This window comes from Ursus arctos, unplaced genomic scaffold, assembly GCF_023065955.2.
Source record: "Ursus arctos isolate Adak ecotype North America unplaced genomic scaffold, UrsArc2.0 scaffold_18, whole genome shotgun sequence".
In the NCBI taxonomy this organism is placed as follows: Eukaryota; Metazoa; Chordata; class Mammalia; order Carnivora; family Ursidae; genus Ursus; species Ursus arctos.
In genome coordinates, this window is record NW_026622852.1 from 7,389,665 (window position 1) to 7,411,416 (window position 21,752).

The following is a 21,752-nucleotide window of genomic DNA, read 5'->3' on the forward strand; positions in this document are numbered from 1 at the left end:
AAGGGTTCTAGGTGGATAGATAGATTGGTCAACCCATAAACAGATGTGTGTGAGTGGTGTATGCATATATTTGCATATATACATATATATTCTATATATGCACATATGAGTACACACGCTATGTATACACACTATATATGTAGTATATACGTAGTTCAGTGAAAGCTAGTACAATCACACTTACAGCACTTTCCCCTTCACAAGCATCCTCTTTGCATTCCTTTTCACACTGCAGCTTCAATCATATGTTTGCTTAACTTGCTTCTCATATTAGAGTAAAAGCTGTTTTATCAGCAGCCTGTCAACTAGAAATCTCTATTTATGGCTACTCTTGTTCATTTGCAGTGCTCAGTCACTCTCCAAGTTATGAAATGTGAATATCCTATATATACAAATAACCATTTACACAGCTCTTGCTCCTCTTCCTGCTCACTGGAGCCTGTTCCTTCACAGCCACAATTCAAACTGCCCCAACATGAAAACAACACCCAGGAATTCACTGCCTTGAATTGCTACGTCAGTTTGAGAAGTGTCAATACCCATTGAGCATATGTTATGTGTCAGGCTCTGTGTTTGGTATATTGCATGCATTACTGCTTTCAAAACACAAAGGAACATAGGAGGTAGAGATTTTCACCTCTATTTGTCGGTGGACAGACAGGGGTCAGAGAGAAAATACAAACTGTTCAAGGTCACATGCCTCTGGGAATGGACCTGGTATGTGAAGGAGGTTCTGCCTGGTGACTGCCGCATACCTGGAGGTGTTTTGATTTTTCAGGCTCTGCAAATTGAAAAGCCCTAATATAGGACAAGAAAACAAAATACCAGGGCCTCTGCTGATTAATACTTTCTTTAAATGCAAGTGGATAATTTTAATAAATTGGGTCATTCTAATAAGATACCCAGAAATGTAAATTTTTTTTTCTGGAAAAGAAATAATTCAAAAATCATTTTCATTAAATGCACGTTTCTATAATTATTCCACCATTTCTTTTCCTTTTTCTGCCCCCCACCCCAAGAATATATAAAAGGTCACCTGCCATTCCTTTACTTTGGCTGCCTTTTAAAAGTTCCTTTCAATTCAAGCATGCATGCATTTTAATTGCTTATAATTTTGCGTCTCTGTGTAAATGGAGTCCTATTCAAAACCAAAAGCTTCTGCAGTGATCCTGGTTTATTTTTACTCTGTTGTCACTGAAATCACATTATCTTAGGTCTGCTTATTGGTCTTACTTACATAGTTGTCATAAATCCATAAGAAAAATATTTAAATAGGCTTTCAAATGAAGGTGAAGCATCTGATACTTTATTAAAAATATTGAAAAGTGTATTTTTCCAAGGAGATAAGCATAAGATAAATTAAGTAAACAAATAAGCATTCTTTATTTATAGGGCTTTGAGGTATTTTCCATCAAGCAAATGAATGTCATAATTTATTCATTAAAGATTATCTTTAGCAAAAAATACTTGCAAAAAAGCACCCAGCTACTCTGAAGACTCAAATATGGAAATAGAAAGAAGTCTATAGGAGTGGGCAGTGAAAAATAACAGAAAAAAAATTTAAAACTTCCTCGGAAAGGAAAAGCAAAGGATGAGGACTGCCTTAGTAACAAATATAGTTTTTGTCCACTTATTTCTTCAAAGCAGTGTCATTTGAGTTTGCATTTCAGAGAAAGTTGATGGAGTAAATGAATCTCCCCTCTCTTTCCAAGACTTGCTTTGATTAATAGAACTTTTCTATTCAGAGTTCACTGAACTCTCAGAATAAATAGATGCTGGGAACTCCCTTTTAGGATCTCTGAATGCTATGATAAGATCTGCAGAATGTCTGGCTTCAGAGCTTATCATCCAGTCTGGGACACAAAGAAATAATTATAATCAACTCTGATTGATGATTTAAAAAAAAAAATAATAGTAACACAAGCAAAGACAGTTGTAAACTCAGTAAAGTCTTCCTGAAAAATACAGTTTCTGGACAGATAGCTGAAAAATCAGCAGGAATTACCTGAGTGACTAATCGATGAGTGTGCAAAGAAAAGTATAGGGTCTTCCAGAGTGAAATTATTTGAAAGTTAATGGACCTGCTAAAAGAAAGTGTAATGGTATGTCCAGGACACTGCTAATGGATCCATATGGCAGAGTAGTGCTCTGAAAAGTGGTTTTTGTTTTCTTTGACTAGTTTTGAAGACGTTGGACTCTTTCTTTAAAGAATTACTACAGGGAACTCTCTCCCTTTCCCTGCATAGGTAGCTACTCTGATTGAATGTGAGATTGTAAAGCAATCCTGACGTCTGGCTCTGCCCCAAGGCTTCTGCATCCTTCAACACAAACTCACAACATACAAAGACACACAAGCAGCACACACACACACACACACACACACACACATTCAATAACCTCTGGAAGTGCTTTGTAGAAGCCAAGCATCTTGGGGGCATGGTTTTCAGGCCACTGAGCTAGAGTGTGATGGAAAAGACAAAAGGAAGGGAGATTAGCTAGCAGAAGGACCGTGAAGGACTTTGTAAATTATCTTTGAAGTTCATCTGCGAGCTCATCTTTGACATTACCTGTGAGTTTAAAACTCGTCTCGAAGGCAACAAAGAGATAATAATGACTGCATGGGGGATGGTGCTGGTGTTGAGTGATCACATAATGCTTTAGAAAGATTACTTTCAACCTCGTGGCAGGGAGCCAGTTATGAGGCCCTCGAGTCAACCAGGTGAGAAATGACAAGCCTGAGCTAAGGTAATGGCAAAGGGGATAAGTGAGCAGAAGTAAATACACTCGAGAGATGTTTAGGAGGAAAAACTGACAGATGCAGTGATAGTTGATGGGACTGGTTGTTTGGAACTGAATGTTTATATCCCCCTCTCCAAATGTTTATGTTGAAATCCGAATCCCCAGTGTGATGGTATTAGGGTGATGATTAGACCACGAGTGTGGAGCCCTGATGAATGAGATTGGTGCCTTCATCGAAGAGACAAGAAAGAGCTCTCCCATCTGGCTCTCTGCCACGTGAGGCTAGAAGGAGAAGACAGTTACCTGCAAATCAGTCAGCACATCCTCGCCGGAACCTCACCAGGCTGGCACCCTGATCTCAGACTTGCAGCTACCAGAACTGGGAGAAGGAAATGTCTGTTGTTTATAAGACAGTTTGTGGTTCTTCGTTACAGCAGACCAAACTAACTAAAATGGTAGTCAAAGAGGAAAATGTTTCTTCCTTGATCAACCATATGGAGAGTAACACAACTTACTGAACCAAGGAACACAGAAGGAAGAACAGTGAAAGGCAATGAATACACTTACTTGTGAAAATGTTGCGTCTGTGCTGTTTGTGTGGTGTTCGTTTTACTTGGTTTCTTTAATAATGTCAACTTAGTGGAGTTAATGCAGATAGAGATTTTGTAAATGTGAATAACAACTTTTCTCTTCCAGCATCCCATTTTTTCATTTTCTTTACACTAATGAGAAGTGAGTCAAGATGACAGGCAACCTAAAGGTCCCAATTAAAGATTTTTAAGTTATACCTGTGGGGGGTTTTTTGTTGTTTTTTTTTTTCTGGGTATCTTCAATATTTTTTTAGTTATTTCCTGGTTCAAGTCTTGTCCTCACTGAATAATCAAAGCTTACCTGCCTTGCTTGGCTCAGGCTGTACTTTATAAGGTTACTTGAAAAAAAAATAAATTCTTTTCTTTCTACCTTCTTTCTTATTGCCCCAGAGGCTGCATGTATGAGGAAATCCACTTAAATGCATAAAGGTTCCTGGGTGGGTGTGGGCAGCTGTATTACTATCTGTGGTTATCGCCCTGCTGACTCCAAATGCTGGATATCAAAGTCTGACCTACTTTTATGGTGGCTACCTCTTAGAGCCTGTTTTCTGGTCACTGGGGACCCAGCAGATTCTTACCACAAGCTTAATATTAGAGATCAGGCAGGAGAAACGTGGCTGCTTTCCCTTAACTAATACCAGACTGACTCTGTACACCCTTTGATGCTCCTGAGTCTTTGTTGCCCTGGACAGTCTTGGGTGGGGATGGGAAGGCTGACAGCCAGGCCCTGCCTTCAGTTCCTCTTTTTGCACTTCCCTGAGCCCACAGAACACATAGATTTGGCTCTTTGGAGAACTCCGGTGAGCAGTATTTGCCCTTTCCCAAATTGCTATGCTGCTCTGCCCTCTTCCTCGCTTCTTTCTTCTTGTTCTGACAGCACTGAGGTGACTCAGAAACAACCAGACAGGAAATGAAATGCTGACTCTTCCCATTTCACAGGGATTTAAGGCACTCCCGAATTTGAGGTGAGCAGATTAAATATATCCCCTTCCACACCCACAAGTTGAAGGCTGAGGGAAGGAGAAAGAAATGCTTTCCTTTTTTATGAACTCATCTCTCCCCTAAGGTACCAAGCTACCCCCACCACCCTTCTGCCTCATTCTGTTCATGGGAAGGCAGAGGACAAGAAATTGGCTATATAGATTCTGAAGGAATGTTACTGCCTCTTCCCAAATCTGGGTGGTTTATCTAGCATAGCAGTAAGAAGGCGTTTTGTTTGATTTTACTGTATGAAATACACTGACACTTAATTTTCAGCTTTGAATTGTCACCAAGATAAACCTTAACACTGGTCAGTAAGCCCGGAGATTTAAAAAAGAGTATCAGCTCTTCCTCTAAATTCTAAGGAGAAGCAGACAACTGCAGATATGTAAATAGGGAGCTCTATTAACTCCAACCCTAGCAAGAAACTAGTTGGCTGCTATTGAGGGCCAATGCATCTGATCATGGCTATTGCCCCGCCCCTGTCTAGTTGTTTCATGTTATCGTATTTCCAATATTCCTCTGGGGATATTTCAACCCAAGGCCATTGGTGACATTAATGTACGCTTGTGTGTATCAATAGTGTTTGTATGTTTTGTGTATGTTTGTAAGGCTCAAAGAAGTATTTTTACTTTGTAGAGACTAGGAAGGAGAGCTCCTGAGGGAAGGAAACTAACATTTTTTTTTCCTAGCCAGTATTGGAATTCAATTCCAAATAGAAGCAAAAATACTTACTGTATGCAGACCGTAGTAACAGCTAGAAAAAAAAAATGTCAGTTCATTTTTCTCGCAGCCATCCTTCCTGGCCCCAATAAAGTAAACATTGATCTTTGAGTTCTTACACAATACCAGTTTGGGAATTTGGAGACATTCATCCCTGTACGGAAGCTGAAAGAAACTCTGAGGCCAGAGGAATAACAAAGTTAGTAAAAAAATCAAATTTTTGGACACTCTGATGCTGTACTACATCTACCAGATGGCCGTGCTACCTCATTCAGGCTGTCACCCTTTAAAATATTACCTGCATGCCAATTCCATCATGTTTCTCTCATCCCCTTATCCCAAGGGACCAAAGAAAATACTAGCTGCTGTTTTCCCCCACTTAAGTTACCTTTTTGTATTTCCCACTAAAGCAAAGCACCTGCAAGGAAGGAATCAGAACCTTGTGTGCAATGCAGCCAGGAGTTGCTGCCAACAGGTTGAAAAGAGCGAGGGAGGTAGTGTGAAACATCATTAAGTTTACAAGAAATGGCAAGACCGGGAACAAAAGGAAGAGAGCAGAAAGTTAAAACAATCCCAACAGCCACTTCCAACACACACACACACTCTGCAGCCCATCATGAATTGTAATGCTTAAATCTAACTAGATCATTTATAACAATTCATGGTTGTATAGCACTTCACGTTTTCAAAGCATTTTTACATATTGTGCTATTTGATCTTTGTAACAGCTTACACAAACAAGTCAGAATGATTATTTTTCCTGCTGTTTTGAGGATGGAGAAAGAAATGACAATGCATAATCAAGACAAATTTTATATGTAAATTCATTTTCTTATAAGGAGCCTAAATTTTTTCTTTCTCTTTTTAAAGTTTTATCGAGATACAATTGGCATGAAATTAAAATCATATAAATTAAATGTACAATTTGGTTAAGTTTTCCCCTGTGTATACACACGTGAAAACCATCATGAAAATAAAAATAATTGATTATCTACATTATATATTACCCACAGGGGTTTCATCATGATCCTTTGTAATTTCTTCCCAGGGATTGGTTTTCTGTCCCTATACTTCAGTTTGCATTTTCTAGAGTCTCATATAAATGGAATCAGATAGTATATACTTTCTCATGTCTGGATTTGTTCACTCAGAATAAATATTTTGAAATTTATCCCTGACATACTGTGTATCAATTATCCGTTACTTTTAATTGCTGAATGGCATTCCATTGTATGGGTATACCACAGTTTACTTATCCACTCACCTGATGATGGCATTTGGATTATTTCCAATTTATGGATATTATATCTAACACTGCAGTGAATATTCATGTACAAGCCATCAATCTAGGTGGGCCTGGAGTTGTCTTTGTGGGATGATTTCAGTTAAAAAATTAATTTCATTAGTATGGATATGCAAGTTATCTATTTCTTGTTGGCATCTTTTTATCTCTTATTAGCATCTTTGGTAATTGTGTATCTCTCTCTTTCTCTCTCTCTCTCTCTCTTTTGTGGGGGTGGGGAGAGGCAGAGAGAGAGGAAGAATCTTAAGCAGCTGCTTGCCCAGCAGAGCCCAAGGGCTCAGTCTCACAACCCTGAGATTATGACCCTGAGATGAAATCAAAAGTGGAATGCTTAACCAACTAAGCCAGCCAGGCGCCCTGGTAATTGTGTATTTCAATGAGTCTAATGATCTACACTTCCTAAGAAACTAGAGGTAAAGCAAGTTAAACCCAAAATAAGCAGTACACAGGGAATAAGAATAAAAGCAATAATCAATAAAAATGAAAAACAGAAAAGTTATAGTAAAAGTAAATGAAATAAAATAAAGGGTTTCTTTGTTTATTTTAAACAGAGCTGGTCAACTTTTGGACTTTTCTCAGAACCATTCAATCAATCAATCAATAAGAGATCTGAATTACTATTACCAGGAAAATATCATTAATGAACCAATAGATATAGAAAGAATAATACTGTAAGACTTTTAATGCCAGTTATTTTTACAGATTAGATGACATGGAATATTCTCTTAAGGCATTTTATACGGAAGCTTAATTATGAAAAAATTTATAATATCTGTAACATCAGATGTACCTAAAAATTATATTCATAGTTAAAACCTTCCCATGAAACCAACTCCAAATTCATAGGTTCACTAGCAAATTTGACCAAAAGGATAAGAAAAAAAATGCCAATTCTTCATAAGCCCTTCCAGATTCTTTTTTTTTTTTTTAATTTTTTATCTATTTATTTGACAGATATAGAGACAGCCAGCGAGAGAGGGAACACAAGCAGGGGGAGTGGGAGAGGAAGAAGCAGGCTCATAGCAGAGGAGCCTGATGTGGGGCTCGATCCCACAACGCCGGGATCAGGCCCTGAGCCGAAGGCAGATGCCTAACCACTGTGCCACCCAGGCACTCCAAAGCCCTTCCAGATTCTTAACTCATTTTATGATGCCAGGATTACCTTGACACTAGAACAAGAAAATCATCCCAGTAAAAGAAACCCACAGAGTGTGATGTGTCATAGAACCAAATGCAAAATTCTTAAATGTTACAAACTAAATTTAACATAAGTTAGAAGTATAATACAACATAACAAGGTGGAGAAGTTTTCCCACAAAGCATGTTTTAACATTTGAAAATCAAGCCATATAATTTATCACATCAATAGATGCAAAAAAGCATTTGGCAATGGTTAAACATTTGCTATGATGAAAGAAATAACAAAATATATAATAAAGGAAGAACGCTTTGGAAAATATAACTAATAAAATTGCTAAAAGAAAAAAAGAACAGTGAAAATCTTAAGCCATAGATTAGATCTTGCTGAAGACATAACTGACGAATGAGAATATTGATATAGAGAAGCAACCTAGAGTCCAATTTAGAGTTGTGAAAAGATGATAACTTAGAGATGTGAAAAGATAATTTAGAGATGTGAAAAGATGATATTTAAATATATATATATATATATATATATATATATATATATATATATATATATATATATAACATATCTGTGAAGAGAGCGTGGAGAGAATGAGGAAAAGAAATATTCAAAGAGACAATGATTAGGATTTCTTATGGAATTCAGAAAAAAAACCCTGCATATCACACCAAATTTCAGAGTGATCCTAAACAGAATAACTAGAAAGTAATGAGCACCCACACACTCATAGGATAAACAAACTGCAGAACACCAAACAGAAGAAGAAATCAAAAGTGAAATGAAGAATAGACAGTAGTATATCATTCTAAAGTCCGTATATATTGTTCTCACGTGAAGTCCACACAGTATTAATAATAAGCTAGAGGCATTTTAATTGTAGTATGCATGACATAATGCAACGCTAACTCTTAATAAAACAGAATTACAACTAAACCAATAAAGGAAGCAAAATAAACTGTACAAAACTTAACTAATTCAAGAAAAACAGTAATGGAGAAAAATGAAGCTAAGAAAAAAAATTAAGGAGAGAATACTAACGTGTTAGGAAAATAAGTCAGATACCGGTAATCGCAGTAAACGTAACAGAATAAATAAATATAAAATAGGCTCTTTGATTGCATAATAACACGAGAATTCAGTTTTAGAATACCAGGAAACCAGCTCTAGGAATTGTTGAGGACACTGGGACCCATGGAAACGAGAGCTGGGTTTCATCTTCATCCCTCCCATTAACCTGTTAGGTAACTTGAGTTTCTGGTGTCATAAGTTCTGTCACTGCATGTGTGGTAATATATAGTAAGCTAAATATATAACATATAGCCTTTAAAATTAATTAATTAGTTTTTGGAATATATATTCCAATATTCCATATCAATATTGAAATGATAATACTAAGGGAACAAAACAAGAGGCAATATGATACAAACAATATGAATAATTTATCTACATTTTGGAAACCCACAAAAAATAACCTATAGTATTTTTAAGACATTTGTACGTTATAAAAATATTCTTCTTAATTTGACAAGATTATATGTATATACACATATGGGTGTGCGTGTGTATTTGTGTGTATCCTTCTAGATAATAGTTGCCTCCAATAAAAGTGAGTAATTGAATATAAAGAGTAGGCCTCATCTTTTATTTCCTGACACAAATACCATAAAATATTGCAGTTAATAAACTTCTTGTTGGTTAAATAGGTTTATGATGTATTTCTGTTTATTTTTTGCATGTTTTATATATATGCATATATATGTATATATATATAATTAACAGTTTTAAGAGAAAAAAGTACAATAATAAAGATGAAGGCACTATACAAATCCATTTGCTAAAATTTAAATTATTTGACCTTGTTTAACAAGAGTGACAAGAAAGTACCTAGAAGTTTGAAGTGTTCAGATACTTTTAATGATGTTCCCCGTGAACTGAGATTACAAGTGGAAATAGTTATTTCAACTCAGACAAAATTTATGAGAAGATAAAGAATACATTGGGAAGGGTATGTGCTAAGGTGAGCACTGTGAATTGTGTAAGACTGATGAATCACAGACCTGTACCCCTGAAACAAATAATACATTATATGTTAATAAAAAATTTTAAAAAATTTAAAAAAAAGAAGATAAAGAATACCTGGGTATGTAATCCAAAATGTGATCAGAAACCATTCAAAGAAGGATTATCCATAACACATTGCCACACGTTCAGAAAGTTTTGTCTTTATTCTTGCATTTAGTAACAACGTTTTTGAATATTTTGTTTATTTAATACTGTGTAACTTTGAGTAATTTTCCCTCTTTATATCAGAGAACAGTTAGGAGTCATTAAAAGAATGTAATCAATACCAAACTACTCTTTTTGAGATCCCCAAAGGACAACATTACCATTCGGAGTGGATTTTGCCAAGGTAGTTACTGAGAGGTGCTGCTCAAACACCTACCTAATTTACTTAAAGGACACGGTCAAATCTTTAGTATTGGAGAAATATCTTTTTTACGATTTGAGATTAGTGTGGTGTTTAAGGAAAATAAAAATAGCTTTTGAAGGTATGCTTATCCAAAAGGAGAACCTAACAGTAGGCACCAGCAATCCTGTAGTGTCCACTGATGGCGACTGACCTAGATTTGAAGGTCTCTTCTTCACTGGCTGCATGGAGAGCAGCCCATCTTCTCTCAGAATCTGTGGGGCAGGACCCAGCGACATTGGTATTCGTCTGTCTAAAGCCTGGCCAGGAGCTGGATTTCGGAGTGCGGGGAGAAATAAGGTGAAATGTTTAACGTGAAACCCCTCCTCTGGAAACAGGGTAGACTTTTTCTGCAATGACTAGGTATTTAACATTGAAAGATTTAAAAAAGGTTTATATGGTGTGGTGGTGGTGGAGGTGTTAGGGGCAGTAGGACCAGCATTAATGGAAAACTTGGGAAGGATAAAAGTGTAAAGAAGTGAAATCTTTGAAGTGTCTTTCTTATGTCGCACAAAAGACAGTCTATGACAATTGGAATTAAAACTATAGATATAAATATAGAGTATATATGCTATGTACTATAGCGCCCCTTGGAGAGCTATCAATGGGGATTACCTCACCTTGTGGTTATTTGATGGCGTAGTTCTCAAGTGGAAAGGAAAAGATCATGAGCTTTGGGGGTAGGTTGGAATGTAGATTCCCTAGTGATTTATTACATATCTGAGAGAACCAGGCATGAAAGACATCAAGAACAAATTTTTTTATTACTTCAATGGTTATAAAAAAGATATCACTCAAAAGTGCAATGTGATTGACCTACCAATATCTGGGTTTGGCATATATTTATATACACATTGTACATACGTATGTATGTATGTATGTGTATATGTATATTATTCCCAAAATTGTTATTTTGATATGACTAAACATGTACAATTTATATCACTATCCTAGGAGTTAAGATGCTTATCCTTACAACACCTGTTTGTAACTTTTAAATTCATGTAAGTGTTCCCATTCCCATTTTATCTTTTAATTGGTTTTAATATTTATTTTAAAATGCTGGCATTTAAATCCACAGAATTTTATTCTAAGCTCTTATTTGTTCACATTCTCCTTAAATACTTTGAAAGAAATTTTAACTATCCTCGTGTCTTCCTGGGGAGAGGGGGAACAGCCAGGGGAAGAGGAACATTTAAGATAAATACGGTTTATCTGAAAAATAGGGCATTTTTGTCTGCAGACAGAAGCAAAGCAGAATTACTCAACAGCAAAACTGGTCAAACAACTGCCCAACCCATCCCCTGAAAGCCAGGGGTTAAATCCAGACATTGCTTCAAGATTTGGGATTCTATATAGCCAAGTGTATAACAAGATAACTCCTTTTGCTTATCCGAAGAGATTGCTGTTAATATTTCATATATGGGCAGATACTCTGATATGGGCATTTCTTTAAATCCCTGTGGTTCTATCACAGGGAATAGCCCTCTTCTGGAAAGTACTATGTCAGCTAAAGTTACAGTATAACACAAAACTTGCATTTTACATGAGTGGATAAATTCTTAAAAAACAAAATAGCAAATAAGATGTTTTGTTTTGTTTTTCTAGGAGAAATCAGCACAAGCTTTTTATCTCTGAGATAAAGAACTTCCTGGGGTGGTGGGGGGGGACACTCAGAATAAAGATGCTTGTTTCAGCATTTCCTAGAGAAAGCAAGGAATTTCACATGTGATTTTTTTTTAGAAAGTGTCTTGAATTAATTTGACATTAATTATTCACTTGATAGTCCAAATTACACATTTTCTTTGCATAAAATCCAGGTGTGCTCCAAACACCCAAAGCATCTGCTATCTTTTGCACACAAGACAAAAGAGGATAACACTGTTAACTCATCTTTACTTTCAGTGGCATAACAAAAGACACTGAATAAGATCCTTTTCTCTCTTTTACTTTGAAATGGAATATGTACTTTTGGTACTACACCAAACCATACCAAATTTAGTGAAGATATGTAATATATTAACGTAAAACATCAAAAATTTTCATTTTCATTTTAGTCACCAAGACATCCAAAATAATGTCAGGTTTAACATCATATTTTTTGCCGTGGGCTGTTAAAAATGGCAAGTTAATAATCATGTCCTAAGGAGGATTACTGTCCTTTTGGAAAGAATTGCAAGTTTATAATCGTTTAAAGACAATGAGCCTTGAGATGAGCTAAGTTGGAATGATTAATCAGTGAAGTTATCCAAAATGTCAGTTTTGCTTTATGTGTTTAAAGCCCAAAGTCTAGGAACACTGTTAAATGATAGGAACCTCCATGAAAAGCTTGGATGAAGCAGTGAAGAGCTTGCCTGGCCTACGTTTGCGATGAAGAAGATTGGGTGCATTTGTCTTGCTCTGTTCACTTAAACTAAATGGGACAAAATATTTGGTATGTGTGGCTGCTGGAGTAATTCCACAAAAAAAGTAGGTTTCACACTATCTACAGCAGGCTTTTCCCTTTCCCAAATATTGTAATTAGGCTCTTTCGCACTTTATGTGAGATCAGCATTTAAGAAGAAGAAATAAAATGTATATTCATTCATTCATAGGTCATATGATTTCAACTTAGGCAAGGACTAAGCAAAATGATTCTTTTTTCTAAAGTGATAAGGGGAATACTTTCCTGAAAAAAAAAAAATCAAACAACGGATGTATTCACCTGCCCAAAAACTGCTTAAAATAACTGGTAGATGACCCACTTTTCCTTTTTTTTTCTTTCTCTTTCTTTCTTCCTTTCTTTCTTTCTTTCTTTCTTTCTTTCTTTCTTTCCTTCCTTCCTTCTTTCTTTCTTTCTTTCTTTCTTTCTTTCTTTCTTTCTTTCTTTCTTCTTTCTTCTTCTTCTTTTTTTTTTAATTTCCATGGTAGGTTAGGTTTCAATATAGGTATTACGTTTTGATGATGATAGCATCTTGTATATTTTCCCTCATATTTTGCCCACTTTCAACCTTTCAGGAGCAAAGGAAATGTTGATGAAGGTTGAATGCGCACTTTTAGGGAAGAAAAAAATTGGAAATTCACAATACTTTATTGCTTAAAATATATCACAAAACTAGTTAATTTTAGAAGACAAGTACAGATTTCAAATGTGGAGAGAAGTCATTTTTAACTGAGCTTTACAGACAACAGTAAGAATCCCTTGTTCTTGCAATCCTGCTCTCAATAAACTCTAAAGCTAATTCTGTTTAAGAAACACATTCTTCTTTTAAGTTCATCTTTGTCAGAAGTTTGACAGTGATGGGAAAATCAAAGTCATTATCAATATTTTAGTTGACGTGATTCACCAAGTAATAGTTCACACACTGTTCCTAATTTACCTCATTATCAAACTTGTAAAAAATGCATCAGACAATTTGTTAAGTAAGATTACACTTCTCCATTACCAATGAGAACAAATGGAAAATTAAGTAAAATAAACATTTCAGGTCTTTCAGTGTACACAACAGAAATTAGAAAGGGTGGAGCTATTTCCCACTCAACACAATCATCTGATTGAATTGACAAAGCTACTCATACTTGATATTTGTTATAATGCTGACATATCCCTCAGTTCATCTAGTGACATAATATGCCAGACATAGCTGTACTCACGGAGTGTAATGGTGAGGTGAACAAACACTGTCCAGATACATAAGAACTTTAGTAAGACATATTAATATTTATGAAATAAACATAAAATTGTTAAAGTGCTATAAATAGGGGCGCCTGGGTGGCACAGCGGTTAAGCGTCTGCCTTCGGCTCAGGGTGTGATCCCGGCGTTATGGGATCGAGCCCCACATCAGGCTCCTCCGCTAGGAGCCTGCTTCTTCCTCTCCCACTCCTCCTGCTTGTGTTCCCTCTCTCGCTGGCTGTCTTTGTCAAATAAATAAATAAAATCTTTAAAAAAAAGTACTATAAATAGTTCACTTTAGTCAATAACATGTTGATGTCCACACTGATTACTTAAATGTTCTTGAGAAAGGACATTCTGTTATCATATCCCGCCATATTTTGGTAAGCCTCTCCTCTCATTTTCTGCTCTTAAATTTAGAATTTTTATATAAAGTTTTACTCCCTCAGCTTATACTAACAAGGTATGCTCTTGTGAAACTGAAATTAGAGAAGTAATTATATCACTGATGTCTTGTCTATATATAAAAACATATAAACCTCATAGATATTTTATGAAAAGTAATTTAATACATAGGAACTAAGGGGTAATCGAAAGACTACATTAATTTCTGGAGACATGCAAGGAGACATACACTGTTGACCTTCACACCCATTCAAAATGCACATCCTGAAACACCAATTCCATGAATAGTTTGCAGAATAACATAATTTTTTAAACTTGTATTTAGATTATCAGATTCAAAGTTTTAAAAAATAATGCTGATTTAAGGTATACATTGAAAAGAGATGACAGTGTTATGTGTTATAAAGTATTTTGGCATTTGCCTATTTTATTTTACTACTCTGTCTTTAGTTCATTGGGTAGGACTGTAGTCCTTCGCAAATCTAAGTCATGAGCTAAGAGTAAATATGAAGTATTTTAAAGGAGCATATTCACACAATAACTACAGGAAAGTATTTTAGCTCACATAAATATGACCGTGACACATGATTTTAACTATTTGAAGCATGTTAAAACTCTGTCTTTGTGGTTTGCCAAGATAGAACATTAATAAAATTCATGATAACCGTATTTTGGGTTGTTTTCCCTAGCTTTTCCTCTCACATGAAATCTTTCTGTTTCAACTTTTTATTTTAATCTGGGAATTTGCCATTTAAAAAATGAGAATAATGCCTTTCTATTTTAAGAAAGAAAATCAAGGTTCAGAGAGATAAACTGGTTTATTCAGTATCAGAGAAGCTGAGGTAGAGCACACATCTTAACTCCCATTCCAAACCGCTTCCCACTTAATTAATTTTTTTCTCTGATTTTGAATTCCTTCTCATCTCTCTTTTAAGATTTAATGTAAGAGTTCACTGCTTTTGGAAGACTTTTCTGACTCTCCGCCGTTGTGATAGTCACTCTTGGCTTATCCTTCCTTCCTCTATAATCTTCTGGCACTTTCAGCAACCTTCTTAATAGTATTTACTCCATTGTATCATATAGTCCCTTGGAAGGTAGGGTATGAACTACAGGGGAGGAGGTGTCACGTCACACTTCTCCCAAATCCCTAGCAGACTTGAGTCCATATGCTCAAAAGACACAGTCTCAAGAGGGTTGTAGGCTATGCCTGCACATTTCTCCTCACACGTAAAACAAGCGAACTATTGATCACTGCCACTTTTTCAGTCCTGCTTCTGAGTAGCAACGATTCCAGGAAGTGCTTCCTCAGAACCATGATATGACCAACAATGATTTTTCAATGCCAGAAATGCTAATTTACCAGGGCTGTATCATCAATTGTCGAAGCACTTCTCCTAGGAGTGATGTCACTGCACGGCAAGTCGGCAATTATTTGAGGAGTTATTTCAATAACTGCACAGCTCTTTGTCTGATTAATGAAACTGCCAATGGATTTACAACTCTTGTTATGGAAATGTATCATTGGAGATTTGCTGAATGGTGTGTCATAAATTCTAGACACCTGAGAAATTACGACAGAATTTGATTAGAACGGCTACTTTCATCTTCCCTTTTTCACTAAATTCACTTCTCATTAACTACTCCTACCACTGTCTGCTCTAAGAGACAGGTAGACGGCTATTTGTGACAAAATATTCTGTTTGGTGTAGCCATTTGTTCTTTCGCTGTCTACACTATCTACAATTCCTTGTGGACAATATTTAAACATGCAAAAGCAGATTCAGATAGGAATAATGTCAGAGAAGAAAGTTTCCTTGGAGTCTATAATGTTTCTGGTGACTGGAGGCAGGTTCAAAAAATATTGATAAACAAAGCAATAAGACTCAGCAGAATATAAGTTATGGACCAAATACTTTATGCACTGTTAGGATGGAGGCTTCAGGCTAAGTGTCGTTACATGCACAGGGCAAGAATTACTGTTCTATAATTCAAACGTCAAGATACCCAGAGACGATTACAAAAGCACCAATATTTTTGTTTTTTTTTTCTTAAAAAATATTTTATTTTTAAAGATGAGTGTAAAAAAGCACTATTTTAATACCCTAAAATAATTACAAACTTCTACTTCCATTAGCAGGATGAAAGGAACTATGTTGAAAACACCTAAAATTAGCAAAAGTTGTCTTAAATCTTAGATATATCATATATAAATATATTTTTAATGAGCTAATATTTATTTCAAGTAATGATCAATTCTAAATAATATTTTTCTCTCCTAATATGAAAATTCATTTTGGCCTAAATAAGAGGTCATTCAGATTAGTTGCCAATAAGTGATTCATAAATACAAAACAATACAATATTAGGAATCCAAAGATGACCAGCCTTTACAATGTGGTTTCCTTAGTACAAACCAGATAAAAACCCCTCTGAAAAGCTGACCCGGTACAAAGGAAACAAAGTGAATGAAACCCAGTATATAGCAATGGAAGCACATTATACAAAGACTAATCTGTTTCATCATATTTAGAAATGAACAAGAATAGAAGCACATGCCAGAGATGAATTGATTTCCTCTCTTTCCACTCAAATCATACAGTATGCCTCTAAGAATTATGATGCAAGCTAGAATATATATTTTAGTGAGCATCAGAGATAGCCCTAAAATATGCAGGAGAGAAATGGAGCAGGGAGCTCTGACTCATTTGCAGTAAGGATACGAGCTCAAGACTCTCACCAAACCTTCTGTGTTAGTAGCCAAAATAGTATTTACCAGATGCCAGGTACTCTTCTATTCATTTCACATGGATCAGTCCATAAGCTTCTTAGAGCAGTTCTAGGAGTCAAGTTCGAACAGCATCTTCATTTCCTAGTTGAGGAAACTGATACACAAAGATTACACAGTTGATACTTCATAGCACAGGGACTTAAAGCCTAACCATCTGGCTTCAGAGTCTATACTCTTTTCTACTCTGAAATGCTTCAGCAGCATTATCCTACCCAATAAAGCATCTCAGTTTATTGTTCCAGACTACTTTTTCCCTTTCTTTTTCATTTCTCTATCTTCTCTTCTGTTCTTTCCCCCCATTCTCAAATTTAAAATTTGGAAAAAAAATGTTACTTTTTAAGGCATAAGAATAGATCCCTGAAGGGGCGCCTGGGTGGCACAGCAGTTAAGCGTCTGCCTTCGGCTCAGGGCGTGATCCCGGCGTTATGGGATCGAGCCCCACATCAGGCTCCTCCGCTATGAGCCTGCTTCTTCCTCTCCCACTCTCCCTGCTTGTGTTCCTTCTCTCGCTGACTGTCTCTATCTCTGTCGAATAAAATAAAATCTTAAAAAAAAAAAAAAAAAGAATAGATCCCTGAGAATTTCAGAATTATTCCAAGCAAGAAAAAGAAACTATCCTATCATTGGTATTTGTGTGGCTCATCTGAGGACAAATTGAACAATATCCTTTTAGCCACATCCCTTAACTGGTTACTTACGATATCAGCTGAAAATAAATAAATGAATAAATGAATAAATAAATCCTCTGAGAACCTTTCATGTCAATGTTTTGTGAGCTAAAAAAGGAAAACATGAAATTAAAAGAAAAGTATTAGTGATTTTTATGGAACAACAGATATTGAAAATTCAAGGCAGCAACAAATGCAAATTATCTCTGGTCATTCTATGAATGCATCTTCCAAGTATTGCACTCAGAAATCACCACCAGTCAAACTACTAGGAAATCAAATCAGCATAACTAATTTATTACTGATTTTAAGTAAAATGTAATTAATAGTCCCTTTCTATGTCTAGTAGAGCTAAGAGTGGAAGAAAAAAAAAGAAAAATCAACATGCAATGTAGTTATATTATGTAAGCCGTATACGAGAATCTTCCTCCAAAAAAAATAACTGCAAAACTAGTCAACAGAATATATTCCCCTTGTTCAGTTTCTGAAGAGAAAGCTTCAGAGAGAGGGTGGAAGATGATTAATGCCTTTGTGTTGTAGATGTGACAGATCCTCTCTAATGAGACACTAGGTGTAAACAGAGCAGGCTGAACCCCTTAACTACAGACCGGGGATTGGAGAAAACATATAGATCCTCTAAAAAGCTTCAACGCCCTCAGAAACAAAGCTCCTGGAGTTTCAAAACTCTGTGAGCATGGGATTCTTCTCAGCAGGTTCAGAATCAGAAAACCGGAATAAAATAAGGAAAAATAAAGCAAACCAGCCAAACTTTCCCAGTAGGCCTCACAAAGTCACTGAATAATATGAGGAGTTTTTAAAAGGCCAACCAAGTGTAGTAAAATCCTTCATATAATTGTCACTAGAATCCTTGCTTGCTTTTTAACCAAAAGAGCTAATTTTTCATACTTCATAGCACACGGTGTAAGAAATTCATAAGTGCATTTCTCAGGGCCTAGAGCTTCCTTGAAAGGTGCCATAAATAAAGATAAATAAATCTGAAAAGACAAATAAGTAAAGATCTCCTCACCTGCACTGGGAGAGTCCAAAAAATGTACCTTTCACCTGTTTTGTGAGAAATAAATTTGTGATGGGAGGCCCAGAACCCCTGAGGAGCTCCAAGAATGCTCCTCTCTGTAGTCCAAACTTCACAGTGGGAACTGCAATCGCTGACTGGGGAAACTCACATGCCATGCGAGTAATTAGATTCTGGAGTGGAAGGGGCCATGTAGAAGCATTCAACTGCAAAGGCAAGGTGGGTGCAATTACCATAAAGGATAGCAGAGTAAAAGCACCAATCAGAATAAGTTGACCCAGGTAGGCATTTGGTGTGTACTAGTTGATCATGGTGTTTCTAGAAGTTAAATAAATAGGAAGCCTGCTAAATTCTTAACTTGGTCTGTATATGATTCTTAACTAGATCCTAGAAAAGATCTAGGTTAACTGAACAAAAGTCTAACCTGCATCGTAAAAGCAGAGGCACAGTTCCTCATTTAATTCCCAGAACTGAGCCAGCTTACAGACCCAGATCAGAGCTCCCCGAATGTAGGGAGGCTGAGTCCCCCATATCCTCCCCAAATTTTACACTGTTAATCTTTCTCTCAGCCTTCCACAAAGGCACCTACAGCCTTTTGCCAGTGTAACTTTGCACACAGAAAAAGGAAATAATCAGATATTTTAGGGGTTACTGGAAAATGGCTGTGAACTGACACTGATTCCAAGAGACCCCAAATATCGCTGTGTTCCATCAGCTCGAGGTGGGGCTAATGGAAGTCAAATCCATCCCACAGTGGAGCCGGTGGGTCCCTGAACCCATCCTGTGGTGATTTCCCTACTTCTGGAATGTATAATTGGAATAGATATACTCAGCAGTTGTCAGAATCCCCACATTTGTTCCCTGACCTGTGCAGTGAAGGCTATTAGGGTGAGAAAGGCCACACAGAAGTCACTAGAACTGCTTCCACTTAGGAAACTAATAAAAAAAACTAAAAAAATCCCTTCACATTTCTGAAGGGATTATAGAGATTAGTGTCATCAATGAAGACTTGAAGGCTATAGGGGTGGTGATTCCCACCACAGCTCCATTCAACTTGCTTATTTCATCTGTGTCAAATACAAATATATCTTAGAGAGTGACAATGAATAACCCAGATGGTAACTCCAATTGCAGCGGCTATGTCAGATATTGTTTCATTGCTTGAACAAATTAACACAAAACTTGATATGAAGCTACTGATTGGCAAATTACTTTTCCTCCACCATTGTCAATAAGGTCAACATGAATCAATTTATATTGAGCTAGTCTGGTCAGCAACACACTTTACCATCCTACCTCAGGGATATATCAATTCTCCAGCCTTATGTCATAATTTAATTCAAAGGGGTCTTTATCACCTTTCCCTTCAAAGATATTATATTGGCCCATTTCATTGGTGACATTATGCTGACTGGACCTAGTAAGCAAGAAGTAGCGACTATTCTAGATGTGTTGGTAAAATATTTGCATGCCAGAGGTTGGGAAATAAATCCAAGAAAATTCCAGGGCTTTCTACCACAGTGAAATTTCTAGAGGTCAGTGGTGTGGGGCACGTTGAGATATTCCTTCCAAGGTGGTGGATAAGTTGTTGCATCTGGCCCCTCCTATAACCAAAGAGAAGCACATGTCTAGTTAGCTTCTTTGAATCTTGTACGCAATATATTCCTCATTTGGGTATGTTATTCTGGCCCATTTACCAAGTGACCCAAAAAGTTACTAGTTTTGACTAGGACCCACAATGGGAGAAGGCTCTGTAACAGGTCCAATTTTCTGTGCAAGATGCTCTGTCACTTGGACCATATGATGTAGCAGATCCAATGGTGCTTGAAATATCAGTGGAAGATAGTGATGTGTTTGGGGACTTTGGCAGGTTCCTATAAGTGAATTATAGCTTAGGCCCTTAGAAATTGGGGGCCCTACTAATCCTCTGCAGATAACTACTCTTGTTTTGAGAAACAGCTCTTTACCTGTTATTGGACCTTAGTGGAGAGTGAATGCTTGACCATGAACCACCAAGCTACCATTTGACTTGAGCTGTCCATCATGAACTGGAAATTATCTGAGCCAGCAAGCCATAAATTTGGGCATAAACAGTAGCAATTCATCATCAAATAGAAGAGATACATGGATGATTAGACCCAAGCAATTCCTGAAGGCACAAGTAAGTTATATGAAGAAGTTCCTCTAATGAGCATGGTCCCCACTCCTGCTATACTGCCTCTCTCTCCCAGCCCCACCTTTGGACCCCTGTGGAGTTCCCTATGATCAGTTAACAGAGGAAGATAAAACGTTATTACAGATAGTTCTGCATGACATTCAGGCAGCTTTCAAAAATGGATAGCTGCAGCACTGTAGCTCTGCTCTGGGACATCCTTGAGGGAGAGTGGTGAGGGGAAGTCCTCCCTGTGTGCAGAACTTCCAGCAGTACCTGGTTGTTCAGTTTGCTTAAAAGGAGAAGTGGTCAGATATGTGATTGTATACTAATTCATGGGCTGTGGCTAATGGTTTGGCTGGATTATCAGAGATTTGGATGAAACATTATTGAAAAATTGGTGACAAAGAAATCTGGGGAAGAGGTAGGTAGATAAGCCTCTCTGAATGGGGAAAAAAGAGTGAAGATATCTGTGTCCCATGTAAATGCTCACCAAAGGGTGACCTTAGCAGAAGAGGATTTTAATAATCAAGTGGATAGCATGACCTGTCCTGTGGATCACAGCCAGCCTCTCTCCTCAGCCACCGCTCTGATCAACCTATGGCCTCATGAGCGAAGTTAACATGGTAGCAAGGATGAAGGTTATGGATAACTCAGCAACATGGACGTCTACTGACCAAGGCGGACCTAGCCTTAGTCTTTGCTGTGTACCCACTCTGCTAACAACAGAGAACAACAATGAGTCCCTAATGTGGCCCGATTCTCCAGAATAATCAGCCGGCTACTTGGGGGCATGTTGATTACACCGGACTGCTTTCATCATGGAAGAGGCAGCATTGTCTAATTCACTGAGGGCCTGAACAGAACAGAATGGTGGAGGAATGTTGAAATCATGCTCTGGCTGACTGACCAGGCTGGGATATTAATCTACTGCACCGGGCACTTCTAGGTCTCCAGACTTCAGACTCACACTGGAATCTACAACATCAGCTTTCTGGCTCTCAGACCCTGGAACTATACCATTGGCTTTTCTGACTTTCCAGCGTGTGGACAACAGATCATAGGATTTCTTAGCCTCCATAATTGTGTGAGCCAATTTCTTA